Here is a 26,296-nt window from a genome sequence, read left to right as displayed (position 1 = left end):
CCTGCGTTCAGCTCCATCTTTGATCGCTCAAACTGTAATAGCCGTACCAGAAGCAACTTTTACACCATTTAAATGTGCCGTCACTGTGGCTTAGCTGCAGCAGTGTGAGTGAGCCAGGAGACGCAACAATGGAAAGAAAGACAAAGAGTTGAGAAGACACATCAGTTCAGGCACACACTGTAACTGAACAGCATTGATGTTCATTATTGTTAACATTGGTTTAATGTTTAAAACAAAAAAGTAGAAAAAGTAAAAGTAGCAATACCTCAACGTAAAAATACTCAGGTAAAAGTTAAAGTCCTGCATTCCAAATCGCGCTTAAGTACAAAAGTATTAGCATCAAAATATACTTAAAGGTATACCTTGTAGGATTGTCAGTGACTGTTGTAAACACGCTCACAAGTAAAAGAAAAAGCCAACCTCAGATTCAGTCATGTTTTAGCCTCGCTGTATTTGCATTCTTTGGGCGCTGGGTCTCTGGGATGCCTGCTGCTTATGGTGTGGCACCTGGTCGCTACCTTTTTGTAAAGCTCCCGCCTCACTTACGCGCTGTGGCGGTACATGCCGACATCACAAGCGCAGAATCTAAGAAGAAAATAAGAAAATCCAGGCAGTCTGTGCAGATAAATACTGCAGAGAGCGCGTCATAAATGATGATTACCTCTGTATGAGTCTACACCAAATCCTGCGTAGTTCAGAAAATAAAAGTACACATTATGCAGAATCGCCCGTTCAAAGTCATGTCAGTTATATTATAATTATTGATGCATATATTTTGACATCACTTTAATGTTGTAGCTTGTAAAGGTGGGGGTGATTTATGTACTGTTAATTAGATTAACTTTTAATAGCAGATCATCATTTACTTGCTCACTTGTGATATTTACTCAGAAAATATTTTAAAAGAAGTCTAGACTGTTAAACCTTGTACTGGGCCAACCTTGTGGTAATTACATTTTTTCTTGAGCATACACAAAAGATGTCAGAGGCAAAATCTGATGGAGTTAATGTCTTAACAAAATGTTATATATTTATTAAATTCACAGTAGTCGTATTGAGTAACCATTTTATTTTCCAAACTTGGTAAGAATTCACCTAATGCTCATCAAAATACTCCATAATTCTTATATAGTTTTGATTTAGAAGGGCGACAGAGTTGACCTGTTCTGGTTGAGACAGACCTGATAGCAATATTATTTAATGAATTTATCAGAAAATTGGAAGCTTAATAGAACTTGAGCAGCATTCCTGCCTTTTTGGAAACCAGAAAGTGAGACAGGAGTCCGCAGGATTTAGCTAACTCCTTTTAAATCTGATTTAATTGTGTTTTTGTTGAAATTGAGGGACTTGACAAAAATCTGGGACACGTCTTTGAAGGGCCAACACGTCCATATTAAATATACTTTAAAACAAATACATTTGTGACACCGGTATTATCAGTAGGTACTGTTAGTTTTAGATTTTGAAGGTTTTTAACATGTTTTTTTTATTGTTTGATGTCATGTTTTACCCCAGAAACGGACTTAGTATGTTGGTAAGTTATCATATTAACTGTTTTGTTTTTGGTGGACATGATTCGTCTCAGTTCTCAAAACTGGATGAGTTGATGTACATTTTGCATTAATATCCCGAATCTGCAAAGTAACTGGAGTTACCAAATAAGTTAAGTGGAGTATGCCAGAAAAGTATTTGTTTTTAAATGTAGTGGAACAGAAGTATGAAGTGGCACAAAATCAGAAAGTGCTTGTGTCGTTACATTCCATCACTGGGCTTCAGGGAGAGACGTTTCAACAGATCCATGTGGGAACTGAGCGCTCCAAAAAACAAAAAGTGAAAAGAAGTTCAGTTCTGTCATATTTTTCAAACATGGCCAACAGTTATTAGGCGCTGTTTGTGGTTCTTGTCTCTGTCTTTTACTTCTCATTGATTAGTTTCTTCTGTCTGTCTCTCGTTCTGTGTCTTTTTCTCTCTCACTCAGTGAATCATGGAAATTAAATGATTGAGTCTGTTCTGGCTGGCCTCCTAGACTTATTATGTAAACCTCTCTGTCTGGCTGTCTCAGTGCTCCGCGCGTGTGTGTGTGAGTGTGTGTAAGCGTGCACATGTGTTATTCGGCACTTGTCTATTAATTTCCTGTCTGTGTGACTTTGTGCCTACGTGTGTGTGTGATGTTGTAAAAAGAGGATTTTTTAGAATTATATAAAAAATTCTGTTCTACATTTGCCTTTTCTTGCAGCAAAGCAGAGCTGCAGATATGAAGTGTGTTCACAGAAGCCTGTGTGGATCAAACTCTGCCTTTTGTGTTTTGTTTTTGTTCTATGATTGACAGCTGGCATCGTCCCAGAGCCAGAATCGCTTTAATCCTCGTGTACGATAAACAGACAGTAATTTGTCTCGGAAGAAATTATTTATCCACCGAAAGTCGACTCAGCTGCCTTCTCTTTGTTCCCCTGTTTCATGTACCACATGACACTGGGAGCTGCCCAGTTCAGCCACAGCCTCAGTGGAGCACATCAATAGAAGCTGTTGATGCAGGGAGGAACATTTGCAGATGAGTGTCCCTGTCCAGTTTTTTGGGTCCTGGTGAAAACTTTGCTGCCCTTCTGTCCCCATTTATCTCTCCCTTAATACAACTACAACTCCCAGGGTGCATTTTAGCAAGAAGCATCTAACCACAGAGCTTAAATTCCACGTACGGCAGGTGGAAACTAAAAATGACATATTGACAAAACTTAAAAGACAATCTACATCTTTAATCAGTTCAATCAGTTTCAAATTCTGGGTCAACTCTGAATAAATTCAGCAACTTATGTCGACACTAGAAGACTCTGAAAAGACTTTGAAATACTTATGAAAGACAAAAGTCGACACCCTCTAACATCTAAAGACAATGAGTAACACTTTATGATTTTGCCAAGACTGGGGATCTTGCAGGGTCACTATTTGCAAGACTACAACTAGATTCCTTTTGAGATTTAGGGCCTGTCCCAATACCCACACTTCCCCTAGAAATACCCACTTGCACTTGATTGTGCGCGTTCACGTTCAGGCTAGTGGTGTCCCAAAACAGAATTGAGGTAGTGGAAGTGGTTTCAAACACTTAAAATCCGACCTAGACTCCAAGGGAGCCCCGACCCACACTTACAACGAAGTGGAAGATGAAATTTCCCAGAACACCTTGCGAAGTTAGCAACTTCGTCAAGTTTTGGAAAACAATTTGTTACTGTACGATCGGAATGTAGGCTATACAAACAACAGATGGTTGGGCTAGCGTAATCGACTTACCCGAACAAAATTGATCAGAACTAGAAGACGTCGTAGGCGCCTCCTGTTTTCAGCATTTCTTCTCCGTTGATTCACCAGACGGAGAAGAATAAACATAGCACACGCCACAACACAAGCGCTGGAGCCGACATTTTCAAACCTGAATGACTACCGGTATCTTGTGTCGCTACTTCGCGTGACGTATGCCTGCACGTCAGCCGCGCCGATTTGCATGAAGTGGTGTCCCATTTCTTTGGGAAAGATCTCTACCCTAATATTTCTCACTTCCCTCATCAAGGGTTATCTCACAAACGAGGGCACTCAATACCAAATGGAAGATTTAAGGGGTAGAAATGGGACAGGCCCAAAATCCCATCCTGTTCCTGCTGGAAAATATTACGCCAAACTATCTTTAAGAAATATGACATGTTAACAATTCCTTACGTGTCTTTAAAAACAGATAACCCTAGAAACACAAGATGAAAAGTGTCATATGTTGACAGTATTCTCATCAATTCGGCATCAATATAATCTATAAACATAAACTCTGTTTATGTACAAACTTAACATTTCGGATATTGTTGCCTCAACTCTCTATCAGCCTCCGTTGGTTAGCTGTCCTATTTTAGTGGGAGGAGACCATGGAAATAAGAGACAAACTGTTTAAATAAATTAAGATTTCTCATTAAAATAAGTGCTGGTTGGTGGATCAGACACACGCTAAATTGAACACTTGTTCACTGAACAACTCTGCCACTTTCTCCCTCTTTTTCACAGTAAAGGAGAAGCGAAACTTGTTCACAGTCTTGTGCCTCTCCGGAGTCCCCTTCATGTTTACTGTCTAGCCAATTTGCTGCTTTTTGTTTGGTGCCGGAGAGAGCGAGGCTATAGGTTTTTGACAGTATTCACAATGTCATTGACCTTGAGTATTTGTATAAGCCAAGACTGAGAACTTATGATAATGTTAAACGTCTGGTTTTGTTGGAATGTTAAGATGAGACAAAGAGTGACTTGAGACAGCTAAGACTGAGTTTTATGACTATCTATCTATCTATCTATCTATCTATCTATCTATCTATCTATCTATCTATCTATCTATCTAAGATACCATTCACAAAAACATTTTAAATGGGAATACAAAACGTGGACGAACACCTACAGTAAGATTACCCCTCCATCTTGGCAGCTCTATAACTTCCTCCTTTAAAGCTGCTTCCTGACCTCCTTCCTTCCTTGCCCACATCCTCCATCCTTTCGTCCTTCTTTGCTTCCTTCATTCCTCCATTCAGCCTCTCAGCTGTTCTTTGTTTCTCAGTCTAGACGCCAGTAACACACACAGAGTAACCAAAAAGAAGTCATCATCGGGGTCTCATCATGCATATATGTAGATGCATGCAGCAAGCACGTCTGGGGGTCAAGGTCATCGTCACATTGGGGGTTGTGTGTGTTTGTGTGTGTGCTCTCTGCGTATAATCTGCATACAAGACAGTGTTCAGCTGAGGCCCTTGTGGTCTGTCGGACTTGTATTGTCCTATTAATTAGTCTGAAGTCAGAGCCGGCCCTATACGTCTGTCTCGCAGTGTGAATAAATCCATACAGAGACTGTCTGAGGACCGAGAGCCTGCTCTATAAATAAAGGCAATGACTGTCTGCCTGCTATATGCGTAGAGCGTCATGCGACAATGTGGAAAAGGTTGTCTCTTGTTTTTAATTAATTGGTCTGAAGCAGAAAAAAAAAACCCAGTATGGCTGTCTGGTCTTCTAAATACTCCAACTGTAGTCTGTTCATGCAGGTCAAAACAACCATGTCTTGTTTTTCATTAATTAGTCTGGCCCAGGGGAAGTTGGAGTTGGGTTGTTGGTGCAGTATGTTAAAGTGTTTTTTGGCTTTTGTTAATTAGCCCAGTCTGAAGTGCTCAGAGTTACCTGCTAATGTGGAATAGATGGTAAATGTAAGGTTGTCTGTATGGGAAATGGGAATAGGCTGCACTATGATTGGTACACATTTCAATTAGACCTAAAGCAATAAGTCGATTAAACAATAGAGTCCTGCTGGGAGGTCTTATTCATAGGCCGACATGGAAGTTAGTGTTGCTGTGGTTAAAAAGCCAATGGGATTTTTCCATTGGCGTTTGCATAATAACAGAAAATCAGCCCAGTGGCAAACAGAAATTTATGATACTTACATGTTTTGTTCGGCAAGACAATCCTCACAACACCACCTTTAGGATTGCGATTACCAGAGGTATAAAGCTCACAACTACGCTACGATCACGTCGCCACCACAACGAGGCTGTAAAGTGTTCGGCAAGATGACGCTCTGTTGTCTCATTTAGCCACTTGTCAGCAGCCTCCTTTTGTAAGACACTTAAAAGTACAATTGACAAGTGGGGTAGTTACTGATTTGTTTTTATTAGGGTTGTCAAAAGTATCTATACTCTGAAAAGTATCGATACTCAAACGCTGAATCCGGATGCAATACTAATTTACAAAAGTATCGATACTAACAGTGCACGCCACCTCAGCGCCTGTCGGGTGCGCGCGACGGGTCCGACGGACACGCGCTGTGCAGGCAGCGTCTGGCAGGCACAGAGCCCTCGCTGCAACCCTGCTTGTTGTCATCGCTGTGCATGCGTGCACACATTTCTGTTGCTGTAATATGGCCAGCGCGGCTGCAGGAGGACCAGAGCAGCCAGTTTTGGTCAAAAATGATAAAGGAAAAAGCGCTCTTTGGAAATATTTAGTGAAGTGAACACAGCACGCTGCAGACGGCAGGTACAGCCCCTCCCCTCACTAGCAGCTGAGCAGCTGGTGTCGCCAGCATCAAACTAAAATATAACTTCTAACGTTAATGTGGGAGCTAAGCAGAAAACTTTATCAGTCATGCCCCTCTGTAACATTAATAGACAATGTTAGTTTAACAGGACAACACAATTATGTGTGTCTGAAAAGTTATGTTAACTGTAAAGTCACAGATTGAAGCTGAAAAAACGTTTGGTTTCTCCCGTAACCCCTGGTTCTCTGATCACATAGTGAGGTAGAAACAGGAGCATCCTGAGCCTAAACTACCAACTCTATTTGATCAGCAACGAAAATATGGTGCCAATTCACCAGAAGCACAGAAAATAAACAGGGCTGTAGATAAATACATTTGTATGGACAGATCTTGTTTCTGGTTGTTATTTATTTTGGGGGGATTTGTTGTTGTTATCATTGATGTTACTGTTCTGATCTTTATTTAAAAAATGACATGCCTCTTAATTTTTTGCTGCTGTATCGAAAATGGTATCGAGTATTGAATATTTTCCTGGGTATCAATATTGAGTTTGAAATTTTAGTATCGTGACAACCCTAGTTTTTATAGTAGAACAAAAGCTAAAAGTCTCTTCAGCCTGCGTTAACCACCGACCTTATATTAGGCATCTAACAAAAAACCCATTAAAAAACCCATTGACTTCAAGGACTCATTCCTGCACCACTCTTATAATCCATCTACAACTGTTTGGGTAATAAATTCATGATTTAAGTTATTTCTCAAACAAAAATATCACCTACTTTCAGCTTCAGCGACCTTAATTATACCTGTGTCTGCGAGACTAAAATGTCCTGTTGCACCTAAAGGTTGATATAATGAATTGCTTATAGTTTGTCAAAAGAGTCCATTAACCAGTCCAAGGCAGGGAAAGCGGCTTTTTGGCTTTAAATGTTTAAATAAAATGTCCAGACCAGAATGTGCTGCTGCACAATTTTGCCTGTTTGAAGTGGCTGAATGAACGGATGCCTGAAAAGAATAACTGTGATACTGAAGTAGTTCATCGCTCACAGAATGAAGATATTTGTGCTGCAGAATTCAGTTTAAGAGAAGACAATTCACTTTTTAGTTATTTTGCTTTTCGCGACTCTTCAGCTGCCTGAAAGTTCCTTTTCCTTCAGCTGATTTTAATGTTTTAGTGTGAAATGAAATGTAGCCTTTAAACTAACACATATCTGTTTTAATGTCATCATATGTCTGATGAACACATCTCATGTGCCAAGAAACAAGAAGCACTCATGAGTGCTTCAGTCTGCACACATATGTGCAGCCTATAATTGCTATTACACATTCAGATATTCAGATGTATGTATGCAAATGCTTGTTGTGTCGATGCAGGATTTTTTTGCATATGAAACCAGCGTGGCCGTGCATCTGCAGGGGAGAGGGGGTGAAGTGAGGCAGTCTGGGTGTCTGGGAGGGCAAAGGTGAAGGGTCGGGTCATGAGGAGGCAGGGAGGGGGAGGGGTGAAAGGTTTGTGTAGTAACAGTGGGGGCTGGTTTTGGAGCTGCATGTGTGTATTTGTATTATTTAGTAATATTTCACTACAGTTTACTTCTCATTGCTTTCATGTTTTATTATGTTGAGCCAGTTATCTCTTATTGCAAAAAGTTAAACATAAGTTTGTGACTCTGGACATTTCAACTCACTGAATTTCATTGATTTGTTCAGTTTTTTTCTTGTTTTATAGATTGCAGCAGACACATTTAGGTGTGTGTATGAGGTCTTTGATGAGGTGTTACTGACTGATTTGTCTCTTTGAAGTCATCTTGCTCACAACGCTGCCAATATACATATGTAATATAGTGACCGAAAGATTGAGAGCTGATTGTTTGTGCTATCATCAATACGCTGATTAGAAGGATGTTGTAGCCTATCAGAAAGTCTCAGTTGCACAGGCTCAAATATCCTAAATATGCACATTGAGTTTACATTCTGACAGCTCTAGGTACTGTTAGAAATACCTTAGTTTAGGGAATATAAACTTTATTTCTTTTACTTTAACAAATAAGCCAAATTGCTTGACGAATCCTTGGTAAATAAAGAACTTTACATTGATAAAATATTCTCTAAAGTTAGAGACGGTTACTGATATTATAGATACAATATAGACATTTAATAAATCACGAGAATCACGAGAGTAACACTGACATGTTCCTGACACAGTGACACACATATTGTGCTTTAAATACACGCACCTCAACATCACGGGCTGAGACGTCACTCAGTCAGCTGGTCTGGTTCTGACTGCAGACCGAATCTAGACAATAGACACTTGAGTCTGCAAACCACGCGCACACGCTCTAAACCCCCCCTCCCAACACATGACACTGGCGTTCATGACCCTGGGCTTGACCCCTGTACGTGCACACGTACACACACATACACTGGGTTGCACACTCACAGACTTGCAGGGAGGACTGCGTCTGCCTCACTTTGCTCTCTGGCCCATAGGAAACAGCTGGGGCCACAACATTTGCATCCACACACACACACACACACACACACACACACACAGACGACACTCTGACCCCGCCTCTCTGTTTATATTACTGAAAATTATCATCCAACTATTCAAACACACAGGCACAATGAAAAAGGTATTCTTATTATAAACACCCAGCCTGACATGAACCAAGCTCCACCTCCATGACAACAATCCTCTGACTATCACAAACAAACACACACACAGGGTAGGCCGCAGTGTGTCTAGACAGAGCAGCAGGCTAGAAAATCACACAAACACAGTCGTCAACTTTATTTCATGGTTTTAAGGCTCAAAATACATAAAAGTGCACATCACAATCACATGTTATCACTCTATTTTTTAAAGAAGCACTGCATGTGGGATTTACAACAATACCTTGACGTTAATATTAACTAGGAAGCTGATGTGATGCTACGTTAACAGAGTCTAACAACAAGCTTACAATGCACAACAGTCACCAGCAACGTTTGATACTCCCACAAATGAGCTTCTCTGTCTCATGCTGTGATCGTTTCTGACCGGCATATCACACAGCTCGGGATGGATTTTACACTAGAAGTGCACGGAGTGACCACATAAAAAGGTTGGAGTGCTCTGAAAAAAGGACACAGGCCACATGCGGCCACATATGCTCTCTCCTCATTGGGAATAATTGAAAAAAGAAAAACGCTGGCACTCATAAAACAACGGGATGCAGACATATTGTATTTTAGTTTTGATTCAGGCAAAACAAGCAATTGTAAGACTTCACCTTGGACTCTGGGAACTCGTGAACAACAGTTTTTACCATTCAGTGACATTTTGTAGACTAAACAATCAATTAGTCATGAGAAATGCATCGTGCTCACAGTGGTATGTAGAGTAAGGGCAAGTGTACTTTCCATCTGCAGGTCTGTAATTTCAAGGAATGTCGTGAATGTGTCTGCACAACGTTTGTGGTGATATGGGCTCCTTGATTAAATCTTGTCGGAGGCCAAAAACGAACTAAAATAGGATTGAGTATTGGACTTGGCTGAAAGAGAAATGAGCTTTGAGCATCTGTTTCTGTTTTGGGCCTTGAGAGCGTAGCGCCGTTATCACGTCAGACTCCATCTCGCTCTGATGTTGCTCTGAGCACAGTGTGTTGGTCCAGTTCAAGCACAAGGCCTTGAAGAGTGAAATACTTTTCTTTTTAGAGCGTCTATAAAAGAGGAAGATGTGGAGGAAAATACCTAATTGGGAAAGTTTGAAGAACATGTAGGATAGTCTTGTTGCAGGAAGTTAACTGCGAGCCAACGAAAAATCTCCCGTCACACCTGAGTTGACAGATTCTTGGCAACATCAGCAACACAATCGCTGGTCGCATTGTGTCCGACAGCCCCCCACACCTCGCTCAGTGAAGAGAGGGCAGGCCTTGCCAGCTGGCACACAAACACACACACATATATATATGTGAGGCCCATATCGTTTTGTGCTCCGGAGGCACAGAGCCAGATTCCCAGCTTGTTTGCCATCCATCCATCCATTAAGCCTTCATTACTCAACTCCAGATCCCCTCATGGTAAACATTTCTGACACTGATGCTGTAGAGAAACGTTATCAACATAAGTCACTGTCAGCTGCGAACTTGAGTGCATGGGAATCTCATATACAGAGACTGAATGAGAAATTCCAGGTGTGTGTTGGGTTCTTTCCCAGACGTCACATGTGATAAACGTCAACTTGAGATGTTTTCCAGCCAGCAGAAATTCTGTTTCTGGTCCACGAGCTGCCGAAAAACATTGAAATACCCAGACAGTTAAATATTTTGCTTCACTGCACCTCCCTCACACACTCCCCTTTTTTTTTTAAACTTTCCTCGCTTCATTTGAACAGCTTTGTCACCGTGATCTTGTTTGGGTGTCTGCAGAGATTTGTTTTGTCTAAAGTAGTGGTTATCTCGCTCTCTCTCTCACTCACACACACACACACACACACACACACACACACACATGCACAGACACAAAAGAGAGGGCGAGTTGATTCATGCGGAGGATCCGGGCTGATTTGAGCCGAGTCTTTGAGGAAGAAAAGATCTTTTCAAAGCCAGGTGTTTCTACTGTTTCTACTGTTGGCCGCTGAGCCGCTGCGGTGAGGCAGGTGAAGCTTCTCAGTCCTGCTCAAAGGCAGCTGATGGTGGAGGAGAGGAAGCATTAAAGCATTACTATGTGTCCTTGGTTTGTAGTTTCTGAGGGCAGCACTGTGGTGGTAGACAGACGGAGGGTCAAGCATATGAACAAATGAAATTGTAAATGATTTCAGTATTGATATAATGCCGTGTGCTGAGGAAACTATCTTAGCCTTTGATATTACTATTGTGTGTTACAGTGGTCCTGTATACTGTTAAAATTAATGGATGTTTGCCATTTTAACTGTTGCCATCTTGGATTATTGGAGCAAGAAGTTATTTGGACAAGAGGGTGGAGCTAACCCTAACGGGAGCTGCTAGCTTGGTTGGCATAGTGCATTTACAGCTATAGTTAAACCGTGATAATGCTAATGCTAATTTTCACTTGTGAAAAACAGGCTTAAAACCATCAAAACAAAAATGTACTTAAAGGAAAAACTGAACATCCGACTCCGTAGAGGGTCTTTTAGTACAACCAAATGCCGATCAAGACTTTTTTAGGCGACCAAAATGTTGCAGTTGACTTTAGTGAACTGAAAACACACGGCTACACCAACACTATCTATCACCATGGTAACATTACTTAACCAACATTGTGGTAGCGACTTGTCAGCAGACAGCACCCACCTGTCCCTCAAAGTGGCAGTGACCTTAATCGTACGTAACTTTAAACCTTAGTAATATTTAAATGGGTGAGTTATATAAAAATTCACTCCCGCACAGTTGTCATGAACAGAAAAACTTAGCTATAGAGCCCAAAACTGGTTTATGTACCAGGCTATAAACTTGACATTTTAACATTGGGTATGGAGATTGACTCGCTGTTGGAGCTAGCCTCAAATGGCCATTTGACGAACTGTAGTTTTTGGCTCTTCTGCGTTGGCTTGGCTTCATTTTGTACAGCCTTGAGTCTTCCTCAACCTTTTTGGCCAGTGTGAATGTGACTTATGAGCAGTTCAAGCATTATTTTTCTTTCTTAGGTTGTTTCGTTTGAAAGATTGTCAGAGATTAAGAGGTGGAACTGTACCAAATTTCACCAGAAATTTTTTTTTGAATTAACTAAAATAAACCTTAAACGAACTTATGATGACAAACATTTTAATAGTTCCTTGATAACGATATGTCACTATGTCAGAACTCAACAACCGTCTGATGCATTTAAGACCTGTAATCACTCTTGTTTTTGCTTTCATTTGGTCTTCACCAAGTCTTGAGCAAAGTCTTGGCGACAGGGTGTTGTTTAGAGCGTTATGTCTGGAAACAGTTTCCAAAACTATAAACTGAAACAAACTTAAAAGTCTCTGTGGAGCTGCAGGGCTGGTCTTAATCTTCTGTGGGTTCATCACTACGACTGACACCTCTCACATCATATCACGTCTTTTGATTTATTGTTAATGTAAAGTATTGATTAGTGGAGCTTTCAGTAAAGCTGCGTAGATGCTAGTTCACTGAAAACAGCCTGTTGAATCATGGCGTGTGCTCACACACACACACAAACACACAAACCGTTTGAACACACATGCTGTAGATGTCCATGTAATACGTTAACATTATTCATAATGTTGGCCTGTTTTCCACACATTCACACAAACTGTAGCCACAGCTAGATGTGCTTTCAATTCATTACCATTGTTTATTAATGTGGAATTGATTTTCCAAAACAAACACACACACACACACACACACACAGGGTCAGACATTCAGAGCATTCAGACATTGTTTTGTCTAGCCAGGTGTGTGTGTGTGTGTGTGTGTGTAAGGACCGGCTGAGCTGGTTTTGGTTTGGCAGAAAAACACTGTTTGGACAGGAACAGCATGTCTGGCTCTCACACACACACACACACACACACACACACACACACACACACACACACACACACACACACACACACACACTTCCCCACATCCCCTTCCTCTGCAGGCTTGATCTCACACTTTATCTAACACACACACTCACACACACCTGCAGCTTCAGCACAACAGGTTTGTCCTTGAATATATTTGTTGACTCAGTTCCTGCCCTCTCAGTGATTGTAACTGAGACACCTGTAATGTTCTTAAGAAGAAGACAAAAGGCGAATGTGTCCAACTATCAGAAAATAAACGCGTATGTATCGATGATGTCCATAATTCTGACTTGTGAAACATGAGTCAGCTTAAGACCTTCAGCTACAGCTGAGTTTTGGGAGGATGGTTTTGAGACAGCAGAGTTCTCAGAAATTGATTTACGACACACAATGTAGCCGTCAGTGTGGATGTACGGATAAAATTTGCTTGTTCCTGCAGCTTCTGTCGATTTTTTTAAATTGTTTATCTGAGAAGGGGTCAGATGCTAGAGGCCAATTTTATTGAATTACAGAAAACCGAAAACAGTCAACTTTAGTTGTGTTTTGGCTGATCGTACATGACAGCGGTGTTTTGGGTTTGCCTAAAAATGCAATGGTTCGAAAACGGGTTCCAGAGTGCAATTTTTTGGAAACATTACCGTCTCCATTGTCACGTAAACTTGCAATATACAGTTCCTCTGAAAACGGACTTTTCGCACATGTGCAGTACAGTTCCAGTCACTAGGCATGTGCGAGAAAGTCATTACACATCGCCAACTACTGGCCTGGCATATATTCTACAGCGTCTTTGGTTGTATTTGCGGTAGGGCTGCAACGATTAGTCGACTAATCGATGACTAATCGACTATAAAAATAATCGGTGACTATTTTAGTAGTCGACTTATCTGTTTGAGTCATTTTTATTAGAAAAGTACTATAAAAGTACCCAAAATACTATTACTGCAGCTTCTTACGTTCAGATATTGGCAGCTTTACACACTCTCCCATGATGGTGAACTAAACCCTTTGGTGTGAGTACGAAACAAGACATTAGATGACATCATTTTTTGGTTTGGGAGAGACAGACCGACATTCTTCAACATTTTAACACATTTTTTGATAAAATGATTAGTCGACTAATTGAAGAAATAATCGACAGATTAGTCGACAATGAAAATAATCGTTAGTTGCTGCCCTAATTTGCAGATCTGTGTGCACGGCGATTGTCATCAAAACGTTGTTGTCTGAAAACGAAAATGAGAACCGATTCCGTTTTCAGCGAATCGTTTTCGTGTAAACATGGCTGTAGTCAGCACCTGACATGAATGGAGAGCTGAAACACTTACGATTATGGATTTATCTTCCAAGTGTCCAAAAAGACATTGCAGTTCAAGGCTGGATTATAAAGCACCTGAAAGGGTATGATCACACCGGAGCCCTTGTTGGAGCGGCAGGATGGCTAACGCTTGCTGCTGGGCTAAAGATAGAAAGTCTCTTGCATGCAACATTGCAGAGATATTGAAGGTTATGTTGTACTTGACATCATCAACCCCAGATTTACCTTCTATGGTGTCCAGTGTGTCAGATTTTTCTCATCAACGCTTGCTGGTAAGCCAGACTCACACACGCAGTTCAGCTAATGCTAATTTTAGCTTTTTAGCCCCCTTATTTTAGCGAGCAATGACATGCCGCAACAAAATACCATCCGTTTTCCATCCAAGCAGCGCTCAAGTATCATTCCAAATTACTTGGCTCCAAGTTTAGGAGAGAGACTGAGTAAATAAGAGATAAACAAAAGAAGTACCAACTCTAACAACCAAAACCAGCATCGCCATGTTTTTTTTTGTCAAGCTTGTCCGATTTAGCAACAGTAACTAAGGATCATGGGACTCAGGATCGGTCAATTTAAAATCGTGACTCGTGTCTTCTGATGTTTTATTGACCAAATTTTTAATCCATAATTGAGGAAACAGTCAGCGGATTATTAGATTTAGACGCCTTGGCTTGAGGGCACTCACTGCAGCCAGCAGGGATTTAACCAGTAACCTCCATTACTAACCTGATGCTCTGTGAATGTGTGGCTGTGTGTACATAAACACCCTGCACTGCAGACTGTTAATGATTACTATTATGTCTAGTATCACATTGGATCACAGCCATCACACACACACACACACACACACAACACACACACACACACAGCCTTCTGCATGTGACCTGCCCTCTGCGACTCTGTCTGACTTCCCTCTCTCTTTCACATTTAAATGAACAGTGTGTGTGTTTGTGTACGAAGGTCTGTGTGCGTGTGTGCGTTTGTGTACGTAGGACTGTGTGTGTGTGTGTGTGTGCGGGGGTGCGAGACGACAGGGGTTGTCTAGCTCCTTCTGGCTTGAATTCTAATGAGCATCACACACACACACACACACACACACACACACACACACACACACACACACACACACACACATAGAGAGAGAGAGCCAGACAAGCAGCTGATAATGAGGTTTGATTTTCATATGTTTCAGACAGAATGCTCCGCAGGTCAGCTAGTACACAGAGGAGCAGTGTGTGTGTGTGTTTGTGTGTGTGTGTGTGTGTGTGTGCGTCACAGTGACTGTGAGTGATTCCTGTTGGACTTTACATACTCTCACTTTTTCCATTGTTAACAGTAATGACCGTGTGTGTCCATTACAGCACTAGGTGTGCCGTTTGCTTTTGTCTGTTTCGTCTCCATGTTACTGATGTCTCTGATGTCAGAGCAGCCAGACCTCTGGTTGATTATTATTTGTTGTATTTATTTCTAAAGCACAGCCAGACTGCTGCTTGTGGTTACATTAAAACACAGAAATAACACAAGCATTAAAACTGTTTTAAAGTCTCTTTGTATGTCCTTTGTCAGTCACACAGTGGTCTGCATTAAGCATTTAATGTTAAATCCTCTCTTGAGGTACATTTTAGGTCATTAAATTGTGACCTAATTACAAAAATGTCAGCTGAAACAAAAGATGAGAAAGTTACAGCATATATAAAGAGAGACTGAGTATTTGATGGATACTCGCAGCAGCCACTGGGGCACAAGTTCTGTCATTATTTTTATGTCCCTGGTGCTGGAATGGAAAATCATAGGTCATTACTGAGCATACCAGCTGACGCAGACAGTGTGGAGATATTTTGTAGTTCAGCCTCAAACAAACCACAGTCCCCCTCAGTAAATACATTAAGAAAGAAATCACTCATTCTTGGGAATTGGGACAAAATTTTTATTCTTCAGTTAGGCTGAAATGTATTTCAAAACATAAAAGTATTAACTATTAACCCTTGTAATGAGCCAGCCTCCAGTGATTTTTCTTTTTAATAGTATATGTAATGTCAGAAGTAAGATCTGACGGAGCTGACAGAAAGTTATATATTTATTAATTTCACAGCAGTCATAGTGAGTAACCATTTTATTTTGAAAGGTTGCTGAGAGTTCTTTTTATACTAATCAAAATACTCATTTTAGACCATAATTCCTATTTAGTTTTAATTTAGAAGGGCTACAGATTTGACCTGTTATGGTTGAGTCAGACGTGAATTTTATCAAATTAATTTATCAAAAAAAAAACCCAAAGTGTACCACAACTTGAGCAGTATTGCCGCCTTTTTAGAAACCAGGAAGTGAGACTGGAGCTAACCTCTTTTATGCCTAATTAAGTTGTGTTTATGTAGAAATTTGATGGAGTTAACAAAAAATAAGAAATTTATTTTAAAACATTTTACATTTTTACACCAGTATTATCAGTACGGACTGTTAGTTTTATATTTTGAAGGCTTTAAATGCATTTTTTAAATTGCTTGAAGTTGTAAATTCTCGTCCGGGACAGGGGGGAGTTCTGGCGCAGGGCAATTTTAGAAGTAAAAAAAATGAAAACAGATCAAAATATTTTATAAATCACATTTATTTCATATATACAAATCCTTTAAAATAATGTTTCACCCAGAAGTGGCATTCATTTGTTGTTGAGTTATAATTTTAAGGTTTTTTGTTAGGACATAATTTGTCCCAGTTCTCCAAAGTCCTGTAAAATAAAACTACAAATAATGTAAATTTTAATTCTTTGAGTTCTTTCTCGTGACATTACATCACTCTGATGAGTTTGCACAGTAAGGTAGGAATTGCTAATAAAGTAGTGCCCCTCAAACTAAATTTAAAATGACTTTAGATGTCACTATTCGCCCCAGTGATGTGCCCAACTCCTCTTTAAGTTGCAGGAAGCTCCAGTTGTCTCTAATCAGCTGTCGGTCCATGTTGCTGTTGCTGTTGCCGGCCCGATGTGTTGCTCATACTAACAATGAATCACAGAATTGGAGGCGGAATGACAAGATCAAAACTGCGACCTTCACTGTTACACGATGCTCATTTTCATACTACTCAGCTCTACTGAGTAGTGGTGACCTTCTGTGATGTATCAGCCACTTTATTTCATTCAGCGGCTCATTCTCCCCGCTCAATGAAGATGCTGGTGTTTGATGGACTGTACAAAAGGCAGTTTTGGGGATGTAAATGTCGGCCTGTCTGTTGATGCACTTCTTTGATGTGGATGTGAGCAGGGTGGGTAGTGTGTGGACTCATAACATGAACTACAGACGCACCTTTGCTCAGGAAGTTGAATTTGTCAATGAAGGAAATCTGGAGCTAATTAGCTTCACAAAATGCTGACATGAACAAAGCTCACAGAAATGCATTCTGTGGCCCATGTTAAAGATCACACTGAAGATTGAACGTATTTAAAAAGCATTTGATATATTAATGTTATATCAGAGTCTGTGGCCCACTCACTGTTAGCATTAGCATAGCTAGTGCTCCAGATGGGACTCACTGTGTAATATGGGAGTTCCCTGGATTAGCATGCTAAATTTAGACTAATGCTCCTTTCTCTTCTCTTCTACTCTGATCTCCTCTCTTTATTCTAACCTGTCTTACTCTACTTTGTATTCATGCAGTACTCTGTTCCTGTTACTTTTATAAATACCATGAGATCTGAGATTTTGCCGTCAACGATCAGGACTGCTTTATGGGAATGTGGGATTTCCATATGATTTTTAAATCACTGTGATGAGGTACTTTCATTTGTCACATTTTTATTCACTGAATTAGACAAAAGGCATTTCCATCTGGTGGTTTTACCCATGAAGAGTTGATCAGATCATTTTCCAGACATTAGAATTTACTGTATTTCCATATGACAATGTGGAATAACATTTACTGTGACAGGACTTTGGTTAATTCTCCAGCTTGAGTGAGTTGTCCCAAACCAGACGTGTTGAAAATGGCGTTTCCTCTTTCAGAGCGAAGATAGAAAGGTGAGAATCAGACAGGAGAAAGACAGAAACATGAGGAAGGGATGATAATCGACCCCCCCTCAAACACACAACCACACACAACCCAACACACACTCTCACACAAACACACACCTCCCTCTCTCTTTTCCCACTGTTGAAACCAGTAGTGGGAGTTTTGTGGACCAAAGTTCCCACACTTGTTGGCTGCACCGTGACCGTGGCTTCCAAAGTCAGTGGAGTGTGTGTGTGAGAGTGCATGTGTGTGTGTGTGTGTGTGTGCGTGTGTTTGTGCTTGCCCCCCCCCCCCCCTCCCCGAATTCACCCCTATAGCCTTTCTCATGGAAATTGGCAAGCAAGCAAATTGTGTGCACCTATGACCTATTACTCTCTCTCTCTCTCGCACACACTCACACTCACACTCACACTCACACAGACAGACACACACACACACACAGACACACACAGCTGTCTGTGCTATTTCTGACTACCCAGACTGTCGAGTCATCCCAGGACTGAGAAGGGAGCGGGGGGGGAGGAATTAGCAAGCTTCTCTCTCTCTTCCTGCCCTTTTCTCCCTTTCTTCTCTCAGCCATTAATTTTTTACCTCTCTCTCTTTTCTCTCCACTTTAACTTTCTTTTTTCTTCCAGCCTTCCTCTATCACTCACTTCCCTTTCTTCCTACTATTTACCATCTACTCTTTGAGAACTGTTTCTTTTCTTTCTCCTTTTCTCATGTGTTTGCAAGAAGCAGGGGCACTGAGAGGGCTGCAGCTCCCCCCTAAAAGAAATAGATTACAGGGACATATATGGATATTTGTGGCAGGAAAGAGCCTCTACTTAATCTTCCTTACGTTAATTATCAACATGTGAGGTCTATTTATAACACTTCCTGCAAAGCGATGCAGTTGGCGGCAGGTTGGAGCTTTTCTGCAGAACACATTGAAGTGTTTTGGAGAGTTCAGAGTTTTTCAAGTAAATCATACAAACCAAAGACGTCAGGGCACGGATCGTCTTGTCAGACAGACCCCTGGCGAGAACTCAATCCAGCGCTTTGTGTGATTTAACTGCAATTACTGCGGCTGTGCAGCGACTCCGTACAATAGGATCTGTGCTTTTATAGCTCTTGATTATAGCTCTGGTAACTAGAGGTTGCTCCAGTTGAGTTCTGGGTGAGTCAGCTCTCTCGGGCTGGTGCAACAGACAGACCGAAGTGGAGACATGAAACAAAAACTTATGTAACTCTGTATAATCTCAGGTTCTCAGTAAAGCGTGTGGACTTTCACTGCAGAGTGGAGTCTTTGCTAACAGTGACAAAGCATCTGATGGCTGTCTCTTATTAACGATCCAGCGCTGGGCTGCATTTGAATATTCGCTTGTCTGTTTTCTCTCCGCACTGCATTATTATAAACTACTGTATGATTAACTTGTCATATGTCTTCTTCTTCCTTTAGTTTTCATACTGGACTGTTGGTGCTTGTGTAATGTCTGTGGCTGCCTTGACAAACAGTATGTTGTTGTTCAGGTTTGCAGTCTGTTTGCAGCCATTCAAATTAATGCAAAAACTATGAATGTGTGCAGCAGGTAGTCATTACATAGACTCACCTCTCAGCACCTCCAACCCTGATTCACCTCCTTCCTCTACATGCATCCTCCCTTACTTTTATCCTTCCTTTTCCTGCCTCCTTCCTTCCTACAATATTTTCTTCCACCCTATCTTTTTCTATTCCTTCCTCTCTCCTACCCTCATATCATCCTATTTTCCACCCTTCCCTCCATTCTCCTGACCCCCCCTCTCTCTGTCTGTCTGCTCTCTCTGAGCCATCTGACTCGGCAATGACCGCCTGTGACCTTTAGCTGAATGCAGGAGGAGGAGGAGGAGGAGGCGCATAGACGGAGAGCAGGCAGCGGATGACAAATGAGCTAATTGCTTTAGATTAACCATGGAGTGTCTGCCTGCCTGCGAGGCTTACAGCCTCCTCCTGTCTAGACAACACCACAGAGGGAGGGAATAGATCAGCAGTCTCTCTCTCATGCCACACAACCGAGAAGTGAAAATGTTTAAATGGCTATATTGTTGTTTTCTTCCAAGTTGCACAAGGCAAGAAGTGTATATCCTGTCAGATGAGGTTAGTAATGCTCAGAGCACAGGAGCATGTATATTAAAGGGGTACTCAAGTAATTTAGTATCATACTTTTGTAAAGTCAGGGGACTCACAAAAGACAGGTTTAAAAAAGAACGGTCAAAATTGATGCAGCAGAGGCGGAGATATCCTGACTTTTAGCTCCTGTCGAACTCCAAAAAAGCGCCTACACTTCCCACAATGCACCCTTTTAGTGTTTTCTTTCAATCCTGGTAAATGTCCACATCTTTCAAACTTCACTCCTCCAGTTTGTAACTCAGGCTTCATATATATTGTACTCTGCAGGCCCGAGCTGAGCTGTAAAGTGCGTGTGAGCGCTCCTTTAACTTCACTGGTCACTAAATTCTCAGTAAGTCAGTACATAATAACAAGAGAGGTTAGGAGCTGATGAGTCAGCGCGCTCAGTGACCAAACCTACAGCGGCATGTAATGTGAGTAAATTTCTCAGTTAACAGAAAGTAAGACCTGCATCATTCTTCTTCTGCAACTCTGTGACTCCATTAGACGCTTACACGAGAAAACCAACAAGTTGTTGTTCTGCCGAAGTCTGAAACAAAGCGGAAAATGATCTCTGGCTTGATTACGCATCGTTAGAAACACCACGAGACATGTAGATCAGGACAGATATCAAGCCAACATCACTTTGAAGGACGTGGGTGCTGTAAGGGTCGGAGCTACTACACAGGTCGTGCATTTCTTGCTTCCTTTTACACTTCTTGCAGTTTTATGCCAAAAGAATCAGTGATAAACAAAAATAAATGGACCAACAATCTGACTTTTTTGTCAAACAGAACTTAATGTGTTTTTTTACGTGTTCAAAGTAAATATGAAATATCAATATCAGATCCTGGCAGAGTAGAGATAGCTGTTTAAAACCATCATGTAGAGAAGCAATTAACTTTTCCGATTAATACCTTTTAACCTCAATATTTCCGAAAACAGTCAGAAAATTCAGTTTGTAAAATTAAACCATGCATTCAGTATTTTATTTGTATTTGGCGTGTATAACCAGCTTCACAGACTCTGTGCGCCCTGAGTTCAGTTTGGCTCAGTGTTAAAGGAACAGTGTTATTATGTATTTTCACTGATGCATGTTTTGGCCTTAAGGATGTTTTTCACCGTTGCATCTGCACAACACATTAAACACTATTTTGTCATGCCAAAAAAGAGCCCAAAAATGGAAAGGAACAGAAGTAGGAATGAAGAATAAGGAGCAGGAGAAGAAAAAGAGGCAAGAAAGTAAAGGCATTTTTTATGTGGAGTTTTTGGGTTGAAAATGAGCCTGGATGTTGCACAAAAATGTTTCTCTGCTCTGCGAAGGTGGAAAAGAAATGGTGTATCAATATTGTTATGTAATCTCGTTGCACCCTCGTTTGGAAATTCACCTCCAATGTGCAGAACATCTGGATGGAAACACAACATAAGAAGATTATTTCCCTGTTAGTATGCAGAATGGAAGGAGTGAGGTAAGGGAGGGAGGAGGGAGGGCAGGAAATGAAAGAGAGGCAATAGAGAGAAAACGGAGAGAGGAGGTCTGCTGACTGACACCGTGACCTCTCCATTTGGGAGCTGTCAAGTTTTACTGCAGGCTGGCAGACACACACACACACACACACACACACACATACACGCGCGCACACACAAACACAGTCAGCAAGTGTTTTCCTATGAATTATGACTCGTCAAATCAGAGAAGCTGAATGGAAAAAGCTCCTCTATACCACTACAAAGCGGCCACACTCTGATTAATGATCCAATTACTATTAAAATAATAATTAAATCAAAGTGTAAAAATATATACATGACTCTTAAACTGGAAGATATAATAAAAGGAGTTCATGTTGTAACTCACAGATACATTATTTCAGGGGGGAATGTGGAAAGTGTAAAGGACATTGTTTAACACAAATTGATTAATAACTAGGGACGCACAATATTGGATTTTTTGCTGATATTCAATATGCAGATATATAACAACTCATTTGGCAGCTACTGCAACTGATACTGATGCATCCCTGTAGTTAACCATTAATGGGTTAACCACAGAGAATATATCTGACCTGTTATGCGTGTCAGTCTAAAGGTTAATTTTGCTACTCTTCAGTCAACTGCATCACACACCTACTGGGTCTGGTGTGAGCTAGCTACAGTAGTGTTAGCGGCGCCACATATTTGGACATTACTGCCAGCAGCACCGTCCCAACCCAACAGCGTTGCTGTGGAAACATCGAGCCAACCCTCTGGCCTCCCTTCAGGTCGCCCTGGTGAGTAAGCAGCTCAGTTTTGAGTCCTGAAAACCCCTTAAGCATTGTTTACTCCCTTACACCGTAAGCACTGTAAGCACAGCTAGTGGTGCTAACATGGTAAACAAGAAGCATCACCAGAAGAAATTGCCCAGTGAACTGCGCTGCTAGCTTACTAATGTTAGCTCCCTCCCAAATGCGTAGTGCAGAGTGGTTAAGAGACCCAGTGGAGACCAGAGTGTGTCAGCAAAGCAAATAGGAAATACAATAAAAGGCACATTATTAAAATTTCACCACCTCTAATTGGATAGTGCTTTAATATGCAGCACTAAAGCCCATTAAGTCAAAGGAGCACCAGAGTAAAAGGAAAAGCCTCTTTTAAATTAACCATTTAGTGACCAGTTAATGAGTGTCTGCCTTTCGAAAGCAAAATTAACTAAAACTGACATCCTATGAATAACTTTGATTATTGCAGTCACTGTCAGACCTGAGAGAACTGTTTATGAATCTAATTAACCTGGAAACAATAAAGAAAAAAGGCTGTCATTTTTCAGGTTTGCAAAATTTTAGAAAGCACAGCAACATGTAAGGTACAAGATGGACGGATGTTTGTCAGGAGAAAAAAATCTGGTGATTATTATCAAACAAACACAAAATATGAAGAAGCTTTTCTGTGTCTCATTGTTAACGTAGCAGGAGAGTCTTGTGTTTGGCAGTTTCAGCAAAGTTTAACGTACATTGTCATTTTTTTATCAAAGAAAAATGAATCAAATTTAAGTGTGAAGAAAAGTAAAATTCAGCTTAGCAACTTTTGTTAGTAGAATCCAAAGTATTATTATTGATTGATCAGTGTGTGTGTAACAAAAAGTTTGGGATCATTATGTCATTTTATAAAGTAATGATGACTGTTGCATTGGTGATGTAATAATCTGGTATAACGACGGGAAAACAACAAGACAACAAGGTTTTGTTGTGTTTGAGGTTGAGAGAGGTAAACAAGAGAAACTGAGAAAAGAGTTGTGGGAGTGTTTTTGGCTGAAAGACGAAGTTCTGCACCAGCTGACAGAACAGAGAGACAGACAAGCTGTCAGCAGGCAGAGTGCCACACACACACACACACACACACACACACACACACACAGTGGAGGTCTGGGTGGCTTCACACAGATGGCGAGGCTGGCATCACAGTGTGTTGAAGTGTCTGTTCCTTTTCGCCTTTTACAATAACACTTCTATTGAACAAGCAGAGGAATGTGATCTGTTTACATTTCATTATTTTAGTTTATGTTCCCTCGTGTGTGTTTTTGTGTTATTCCTTTACTTCTCTCCTTCACTTCATCCTTTACTTTGTTTGCCCACAGTAGTAAATATAATGACGACGACTGTGGAGAATTTTCTTTCTTTCAATGATTAAAATACCTATTCCTGGAAGTAACTGCAATATTTCAAAATTAAAAGTGGAAGTGTAAAAGTGGAAGTTGGACCATGTGACTGTCTGATGTTGGTTTTGAACTCAGTAACCACAGCATAGTCATACTCAGTATGTGTTTGTGTGTGTGTGTGTGTGTGTGTATGTAGTTGGTGTCTTGCTGGCTAAGCAGCAGTTCACACATTAACCCTCATGTTTTACAGCTGGGAACAGACTCAGCTCCAGACTTGTCCTTCTGAAAATGAATCCACTATTTCTGTCCAACGCCTCATTATTGAGCTGACACTGAAAATATACCTTATATTTAGACATTTATTTATTCCTACATTGCACTAAAATATATCTGTGAAGCAACAACCTCAGAAATACTGAAGCGAAAAACAGGCTTAAAACCATAAAACCATATGTACTTACTGGAAAAACTGAACGTCTGAGTCATTAGAGGTTCTTTTGGTTAAACGATACACTAAACAAGACTTTTTTAGGGGACTAAAGCATTACAGTCAACAGAAAACACGCTGAAATAGTGACAACTACAGTGAAACATACACCCATACTGTGAATCTGGGACTGTGCCAAAGTGGCTGCCTCCATGGCTGAAAAATGGTGCCAGTACGGAAGTGCAGTTCATCTAATGGCCACTTGAGGCTGGCTCCAAGATAGAGTAAATCCCCACATGTTAAATTACTCAACTTTACAGCAGAAATAAACATGTTCACAAAAACAGTTGGTACAAAAACAGTTTTAATCTCTTTAGCTAATTTTCCCAGTCATGACAACTGTACGGGGAGTGAATTTTCATATAAGTCACAAGTTTATATTTTTTATTAAGGCCCAAAGTCTGTGAGTCAGATCCACCCCTCGCTTCTCCACAGCTCCAACCTTTCATCCAAATATGGTCACTTAAGGCTTCAAAATACCAAGATGGCTATGGCCAAAATGCCGAACTTGAGACTTCAAACCAGCCATCCACAAACCAATGGATACGTTATGGACATGTTACCAAACCAATAGTATCTTGGTTTATCTTTTATCATTTACCCAGGATTTTGAAAAATCTTGACGCGTTTCCACAGAAATTACCTGGGAAAAAAACTTTCCCTCAACCCCAAACTTTCCCTGAAAAAAAGTGCCTAATAGGAAGGTAGGACTTTTCAGATTCCCTGGAATTCTTGAGGGGCGGGGCTGTTTGCTAAAGAATTTGCTGATTGGTGGAACACACACTTGCAGCATTCTGCACTTCCGTGCCAGTGTGGCTGCAAACTTCATTTCATTTCTACATGCTTCACTTAGTTTGTGTTTTGATCGTTTGGAAAATGGAGCAAAAGAAGAGAAGCTGAGAAAGGTGGACGGACAACGAGGTCCAGGCTCTTTTGAGCGTATTTGACTTCGAGTTGGAGAGTCAAAACGACCGAGTCTATGGAGGAATAGCCGACAAGCTGGCAGAGCTAAATATAGGGCACATGCCAAAACAAATTAGTTTTTATGTCTTTTACCACTCCCCCACACGTCATCAGCCTGATTTCAATACATTTTCCTGATCTTTGAGGTGCAGTGGAAACAAACCACACAGATTACCAGGAATTCTTTTACCCAGGTAAATAAATTCCTGGAAATAAAAGTTCCTGGAAATGTTGGTGGAAAAGGAGCTAATATTGTTGCTGTGGTAGCGGCAACGTCCTTAATTGTGCACAACTGTAATAAGTAAATAAAATCTAAACATGTGAGTTATATTACAATTCACACCCCCATACAGAATGTTGAATTTAGCTATAGAGACCAAAACCATTTTTTGTACCACGCTGCAAACATTTTTATTTCTGCTGTAAAGTTTGGCATTTTAACACGGGGCTCAATGGGGATTGACTTTTAGAGCTAGCCTCAAGTGGCCATTCAAGGAACTGCAGTTTTTGTCGCTTGCTTGTCACCCACCTACTACTTTCCTATAAAAACAGGAAAAATGGTCCCTGCTCATGGAGTGCACACTAAAGAAATACTCCAGTCAAAGTCTGAAATCTGTAGACCATGAAAAACCCACCGTTTTCCAACTCTCATAGTTTCTCCACAGCACAACAAAACACACCACTTTCATGTCAGGTTATTGGCAATGTGTCTGCGCTTTCAATACAGAGGAGTTGATTATTATAGCTCTCATAGGACAGCTTTTCAGTGGAGTATCTCTTTCATAATCATGAACTGTATTTCTTTTAAAATTTGACTTCAGAGCTGCTACAAATGATAGTTTTTATATTTTGACGTACTGTTGGGGCCTGATTAATGCTGAACACAGTGTACACAGCAGTGTTGGTGTGAAGCCTCAGGATCAACAAGACTCTTTGTAATAAATAATGAGTTTACAACAAATTAGTTTTCCAAATTTATTTAAATTTCTAATGTGTAGAGAGGGTCCCCCCGTCCGACCCCCGTCTCTCTCTCTCATCATTATTCTGTCCGTCCCTCTGACCCATCTGTGTCTCCCAGACGCTCCCACCACTCCCCCTCTTTATTTCTCCCCTCTCTTTCTGTCTGTGTCTCTCCCTCCCCTCCTCCCTCACGTTGACCCCTTTTGTTCACAGCTATTGGGTGGTGGTGGGGCAGGGGGGGGGGGGGGGGGGGGGGGGGGGG

At 40.9% G+C, this 26,296-nt stretch overlaps 1 protein-coding gene across 1 annotated transcript in view; it reads left to right on the top strand.

Annotated features, from left to right (window-relative positions):
- pmepa1 (prostate transmembrane protein, androgen induced 1) overlaps positions 1–26,296 on the top strand; it is a 49,618-nt gene that overhangs the window by 8,049 nt on the left and 15,273 nt on the right. The gene's annotated exons all lie outside the window — the stretch shown is intronic.

Source organism: Epinephelus moara, chromosome 24, assembly GCF_006386435.1.
Source record: "Epinephelus moara isolate mb chromosome 24, YSFRI_EMoa_1.0, whole genome shotgun sequence".
NCBI lineage: Eukaryota > Metazoa > Chordata > Actinopteri > Perciformes > Serranidae > Epinephelus > Epinephelus moara.
This window is presented reverse-complemented; position numbering and strand designations above follow the sequence as displayed.